Source organism: Ctenocephalides felis, unplaced genomic scaffold, assembly GCF_003426905.1.
Source record: "Ctenocephalides felis isolate EL2017-DRISC unplaced genomic scaffold, ASM342690v1 CF-g0.4_SCAFFOLD_01492, whole genome shotgun sequence".
In the NCBI taxonomy this organism is placed as follows: Eukaryota; Metazoa; Arthropoda; class Insecta; order Siphonaptera; family Pulicidae; genus Ctenocephalides; species Ctenocephalides felis.
The window spans coordinates 29,578,249-29,585,937 of NW_020537646.1; positions in this window are offsets into that span (position 1 = coordinate 29,578,249).

The following is a 7,689-nucleotide window of genomic DNA, read 5'->3' on the forward strand; positions in this document are numbered from 1 at the left end:
ATGAAATTAGAACATTCAATGTAGAGTGGGAGTTAGATTTTTTCTTTACTCCTGAGAAAGATAAAATGCAATAAATTGTTAAAACTATAAAAAAATTTCACAAATGTCATTTTTTTAAGTCAATTAAGTTATGCGGCCTCTTTTATTGCTGTTTAATTTAAGTGTGGCCTCCAATGGCAAAAAGGTTACCCACCTCTGGTATATCTTATTTTTCTCGACGGGGCAACCCAGCGGTCAAAGACTCTTCTTTTATAAAGAAGACGATATAAGTCAGTTGTGTAAAATAATATTGGCGTATTTATGTTGCAGCAATGCTGCGAAAAGCGATTTTCACCTAAGGTTATATTTGAGATCTACAACTTTAAGTAGAAATTTGACATCCAGCTGGTCAAAATTGGAATCGAATCCAGAACCAGTTTATGCTGGACCAAGTTTAATGATTTTAAATTAAGTGTTTGTTTACCTATACTTATTTCCTCAAATATAATCCAATCGCTATTTATATAAAAAAACAGTAATTTGATAATAAAATCATTTACGATTCATTAGCACTGCCTTTTCCGTCTTTATCGACTGTTACATTTCTCCGTGTCCCCATATCTTTCCTTTGCCATAAATTATTCGCAGTCCAAACAGAGGTCGTCGCGCAAAAGATGATTTGCAGAGTCTGCGATAGAATTAAATATATTTCTCTTGGACGCTTTTTATCGTAAAATTATCGTAACGTTTTTCTTCCTATTATATTATTATGATTTCATTCATAATTCCGCCGAGCTGGCCGAGACAAAAGGATACATTGTCCTAGCGCTAATGAGTCAAATCGCGCGACTCCAGAAAGGGCTTTCACAAAGGACCACGACAATGGAGATGAATATTAACCGACTCACGTTTTCAAAACAATTGTTCGACGTTTGGACTGAGATCTAACATAAAGAGCACAAAAATTATTTTATGTTGAATTTAGATATATAAAACAGAATTCTACATTAAAAATTGCGCAAAGCTATTTGCAGAGAATTGTGAATGGAGTTTTATGTAGAAATGAAATTGGAATAAATTATTTTAATAATCCCACATAATGAGAAACCGTACTCAATGCTTTATAATAAAGCAACATTGTATCGTTCAACTAGCCTTTTAAACATTTTAATTCCATGACAAAAAGAAATAAAAATATAGACGCCAACCAAATCAATAAGTTCTTTATCATAACGAATAGGACTATATACAAAAAAAATATTTTCAGTATTTTCATTATCTTCAAACAAACGTAATGCATTCGAGTCTATAATTCAGGCAAGATTCATATCAAATAAAATCTAGATACATTTTTAATTTATACATCAAATTTACTACATCGATAATATAAGCTTTTAGTTTTTAGTTCTGTTTAGTTCAAATTTGCCTTCTGAGAAGGAGATTTTTTCTATAATATTGTGAATTTATACCTATATTCAGATGAAAATAAATTAACCAAAAAAAGAAATTAAAATGTGTAAGTTTAGGTAACTAATTTTCTGCCTTACACGTCTATGGAACTATTTATTTTCGATTTTTCTGAAAATCATCCTGGTGTTAAATTAATGATTTAATTTAATGGCACTGGATTTAAGTCATCAACTCTCCTGATAAAAAAATTGAAATAACTTATTTATAATAAATTATTTTATAAGTAAATAGTTCAAATTATATAAATATCAATAAAATATTGTTAATATTATAACGAATGGTAAAACTATTGAGCTGTTTTTCCAACATGCCGACAATTGTAAATTCCCCAAATTTATTCAATGTCCTTAACTGGACAGTTGTAAATAAAATAGAGAATAAAAAAAATTAAAACAATGATTTCAGGCTTTTTCGGCAACTCTTTTAATTTAATTACATTAAGTAGTTTTTATGAAGTTTTTTTACAGTTATGTGAAGAATATATTCTCAAAAGAAAAAAAATTTGAAAAAATAAAAGTAAATCTAAATCTATAAATTTTGATAAGTAGTGTTTTCTCTTACAAGGTTTTTGAAACAATTTGTTTAATTTACTAAGAACGAACTTGTATACTTGATTTGAAAGTATTGATAGATTTTACATAAAATATCAACCAAAAAGCAGAAAAACTTATCAGTGCACAAGCCTTCTTAGTCATTTTTCTTATTACATGAAGTAATTTTGTGCAATTTTTTGCAGCAGCTTTGTGAATGTACTCTAAATTGAAATTAAATTAGGAGAAATGAATTAAAACGTGTAAATTTTTATAACTTTTCATACGTTATTTTCAAGTTTTTTTTCTATTTTACTGATAAGTTACGTGGTGTGAAATTAATGATAAATATTTATTATAAATGTTTTACATAAATATCAGACAAAAATTACAAACAAATGATGAATGCTCAAGCCTTTTCAATAATTCTTGTCGTTCAATTATCATACATTAAGTATTTAAGTGAGAAATTTCTTGCAGCATGGTAAATCTTTTCTAAAATGAACGAATTAAAAAAAATGAATCAAGATGTCAATTTTCGCAGAAAGTTTAACGTCTTGCGACCTTTGAAATAAAATAACTATAGGTTCTGTTAATTATTTCACATAAATATCAAACATAAAACAAAAAAAACCATAATCAAATTTTGTATTTAACTATTCATCTAATGTGCATAAATAATAAATTTCCACAAATTATTATTATTTTCCAACTGCCACAAATCAAATTTAATTTACGCCGCGATTGTCATGTCACATAAAATATATCGTTTTCCCTGAATCAGCGCAGAAATTGGAATCCATCAATACGAATACACTAATTCTACTTTGCACCTTTTGTTGTGGATACCTAAATTTCCGGGCATTTAGAGACCTTCAATTAAACACTGCGATTCCGGGCGATCGCTCGCGATCCGGGCGACAAACGTAAGCGGGCTTTTAAAGAACACATTTGTCACTGCTGTAACCTTGTACCGGGACGAACATAAATCATACATCGGATGTGTTACTAGGGCTGTGAAAGGTATTAACGACGGATTGGAGGTTATATCGACATTGGAATTGGGTTGTAATAAGAATAAAAATAGTATTTTATGTGACACACGTTTGTAGTTATGACGAAAAAGATACCGGTTATGGTTTGTAACCGATACGTCTTAAGCTATTTGAAAACAACTTACTACTGAATTTATTATCAGTATTATTGCATTGCTACTGATTAGTTTATATAAATTAATTAGATTACATAAATCCAATTTTATATCACATAAAATATGTTGGTCGTTATGAAGAAAGAAATATATTGATAACTAACAAGTTATTTAAACTGATGTTACATTGATAATTTACTACTAAATGGATGGTTTACTAACTTAAATTATTTACATTTTACATTGTACTTAATTTGATGTTCCAGATTATTTTAGGTTTTGCATATTTCATATTCGATGCTTTTCAATGTCCCGCCTTATTAAAGGTTCTCTGATATTAAATTAAAAAAAATGTTCTAAATAAACTTTCTTATATTTCGGGTTGAAAATGTATAATTGTTCTCTTGTATAATTTTTAATAATGAAAAATATAATATTATAATTATTAGTATAATTTTTAATAATAAATGAAACTATTTTACTTTTATATATGCATGTATCTGATACATTCATTATAATCACAAGTACATTTGTTTAAAATATTTTATATTCACGATCAATTTTTTTATGCAAAGTATCGGTATTACAGTATAGGAAATTCTTTCATGCTACTAAATCATTTTGTCATACCAGTTGTAAGTGGTTTTGAATTTTATTTTTTCAATATAAACTACAGATGACAAATTCATGAAATCATATATTATTCATGTAACAGTTATCAGTTTACTTTCTGAAAATTATCTTGAAGTTATGATATATGCATAAATTAAAAAACTTAAATCAACGTGCATACTTGTATTAATATTATTGAAATCAATCAAAAATGCAGTTTTTTTTTGATATTTCATAATTTGAATCTTTTTAATCATCTAGTTTTCTCATACAAGTTTTATTTGTAATTACCTACTATATTTGGTGCAGAACAATAAAAATGTATTATTTAATATTATACTAATAACTTATAAAGTTTTAATATTTTCTAATAAAATTATTTTGTTTTTTTTTTCTTTTTCTTTTCCTTGTCATATGAGTAATAATCTATTTCATAGACATTTATTAAATATTTATTATTTATTAAATTAATTATTCGAGTTGTCATTCGATTTTTACATACTTTGGGGAAAAAAATTTGATTGAGTTACAAAATAAAAAATGTCTGGAAAGGCAATTTTTACTTAAAAACATATTTTTGTTCTATATTTGGAAAGAAATCATGGATATCACTCCTACTTAATATACGAGCAAGGCCCGTGTCAATAAAATGCACTATGAGCACCCAATGTTAATATAAAAATGCTTTTTAAATATGTGCATTTGCTAATTGATTTAACAACATTTAGTTTGCTATGCAAACGCAAACTTGAGACAATTTCAATTATTCAAAACAAGGTAAGCACCCGAGTACTATATAATTCACTTGTTAAGTGACATGATATTGTCATATTGCTAAAAGATTATTTTAATATTTAGGCAATCGCCTAAAAACTGCTTACCAGTTTAAAAGTTGGAATGTTTATGGGAAATAATGTTAAAATATTAGTAAATTTACATCGATGATTATCAACGAATTGAAGACACTAAACCATATATGTAATTTATTTGAATGTGTACTCGTAGAGATTACAAACTCACACCGTAAACTCAGATGTAATTGATGTAAAGTGGAAAGTTGCCGGAAATGTTATAATTTGTTCCGCAAATTCAAGTTTGAATAGAATTCGAACTGGTTCAATAATAGTCCAAGAATATTAAAACATTCATATAGGTACACATATAGTTCTATATGTGTGTATATATTACATACATATACGTAGTGTTTCGAACAAAGACTTCAAAATAAAATAAAAAAAAACATATGTTTAAAAAATATTTACTGCCGATACTATTGTAGAACTATTTAAAATAAAAAAGATCAATATAAAAAACTGACGATTTGGTACTAAATACTTTCTATGCTCAGGGGGCATCTCTCTTAATAACTTCTTCTTATTTCGAAGATAAAGAAATGTATTATAAAAAAATGACAGAAGTTTAAATAAAATAATGTAGATAAATATTTAAATTGATAAGAAAACGAGAGCTAATCAGCGTAAAGTAACTTGAGATATATTTTTTAAACTGATTAAAAATGAGAAAATGAGAGTTATTGCATGACAATATGTGAAAAACACTAAACAATATATCATAAAACTTTTTTTATATTAATATGTAAGCATTACTTTCAAAACAATATTACTGAATATTAGTAGAATATTGTTATTTTATTACCAGATTAAGAGATATTACTCTATTTAGTTATATTAAAAAAAGTTTATCAATTTATTTCGTTAGGCTCGTTTAAGAATTAACAATGGCTTTGAAAAGGAAAACTCAACGGTCTACCTTTTATTTTTGTACTAAACATCTAATTTTTATTATATTTTAGAAAATTAAATGACAAAAATGTGATACCTATGCAGTTACAATTATAAATATTATTAATAAAAATTAAAGTAAAAATTGAATCGTTTTTTAAAAAGCTCGAGGATTAGTTTTTTTGTCAGATTGTCGTGCAAATATAATAGTTTTTCCTTTCAATTTTTTGGGAATTATGAAAATTTGGTCTTAAATTTCTTTATGCAATCAATTTGTTTACATTACAAGCCGTATATTTTATGTTGATATTCTAATTAAAACTGTTCTTGAGGATGAAACGGATCTAATTCCGTAACGTCGACGATATGTCAAATTCTTCTAATGTTGTTGTTATATAATAATCTTTACTCCTATCCTAAATGTATAACATAAAAGTATTTCACGGAAATAATAGTTTAGTGTTTGCATTTTGTTAGTTTATTTTTGATACAAATTTAAAATCTTTACAAATTTAATTATTAACACTTCCCTTAAAGTAAGTTACTGTAATCGCAAAAATCAAAGATAATTTTTTTTATATATCTTCACGTTTCAAAGGTTTCTGAACATTGTGACGTACCTTATCATTAGAAAAAATGGATGTATATATGTGTGTGTGTGTGTGTGCGGATACAAATTTTCGTCAACGATTTCAGGAAAAATAATTCAGAAAACATTCGATCCGTATTAATAAGGAGATGTGCTGATTAGTTTTTCGCAATGCCAAGTCCAACTGTTCAGAAGATACGGAGCAAAAAGGTCCAAAAATGGCAATTCAGTTTTTGAGAGAACAGAGTGATGCCATGCTTCACTAGTTTAATATTTAAATATACTTGTAATGTATTTATTTGTATGATGTATTTAAACATAAAATTGTAGAAAACATTATCATAAATTTACTACATTTGCACACGATTATACAGCTTACAAATACGTGTAGATGATTTGTATGTCAGTTACTTTAGAAATATTTTGTTGAAAACTATTAAAAAACGACTTCTCGAAATGTGAACAGTTCCACCACGATATTCGTACGAGGGCATGCAATGCGCATTCTGGGCATGAAGCATGTACAAATTCAATATATCATCGTTTTGGCATTCGATGTCGGTAATTTACGATTTTCGCAGAAGTTTTTTTCAGTTGGGGATAACTTTATTTTGTAAGTCGTTATTTTACTTTATATATTTAAGGAATTCTTTTGCTTTTGTATCAATTTTTATAAATTTTTGTGCGCACTTCCTTGACGGAAGTTTGCGTTCTTCCTTCGTTAAACAGACAAAGCAAATCGACGACGTCATTGCTTTGATTTTTCAAACGATTTTGTTGAAATAACTTGAAACAATTTCTAATTTTATTTGGGTATTTTATTATATTATACAATTATTTTGTATTGTTGCCACAGTGGATAAAATTTAAAACCCATAAAATTTAGTATAGTGGAAGTACAGAAATAAATTGAGAATTAATATCAGTACATGATTATAATTTTAGTTATGATAAATCAGCCAAACCTCAGCAAGTATTTAATAACTTCTATTATTAACAACTGCGATAAATTAAATTTCATAACATATAATGATTTGTTCGATCAAAGTCGGAATCAATAATGAAAATAGTCATATAATAATTCACGATTGCAATTAAATTTAAATAATTCGTTTGAGTTCAAAAACAATAGTTGGTTATATAAATTGTTCCATACATTTCCGATAATCCATATTTACGATAATCCATATGTATTGGTTCGCAAACGGTATTCAAATAATTTCATATTTATACTGAACAATTACGGAAATGAAAAATTTAGTTACACGATTGTATGTCTGAAATGTAATGATTTATATAATTTTAATTGGATGTAGTTGTATAGTTTGTTGAACTAACGTTTGCATGAAAATAATATTAAGATTGAATTGAGTTTCTAACATTGGAACACCGATAGATATTTTCTATGTGTAGGAATTTAATCACATGTATGATATTAAGAAGTATACTCAAAATCCCTATTAAAATTTTGTATTTGCACATTTCTATATATAAAGATTATTGAACCACCTAATACAATCTATGCAGATTGTTTTTATAATAATTTTTCTATTGTGTCAACAAATATGATTAAATTAGGAGTAACATATAATAGTTAATATTGATTTTTAAAAATGT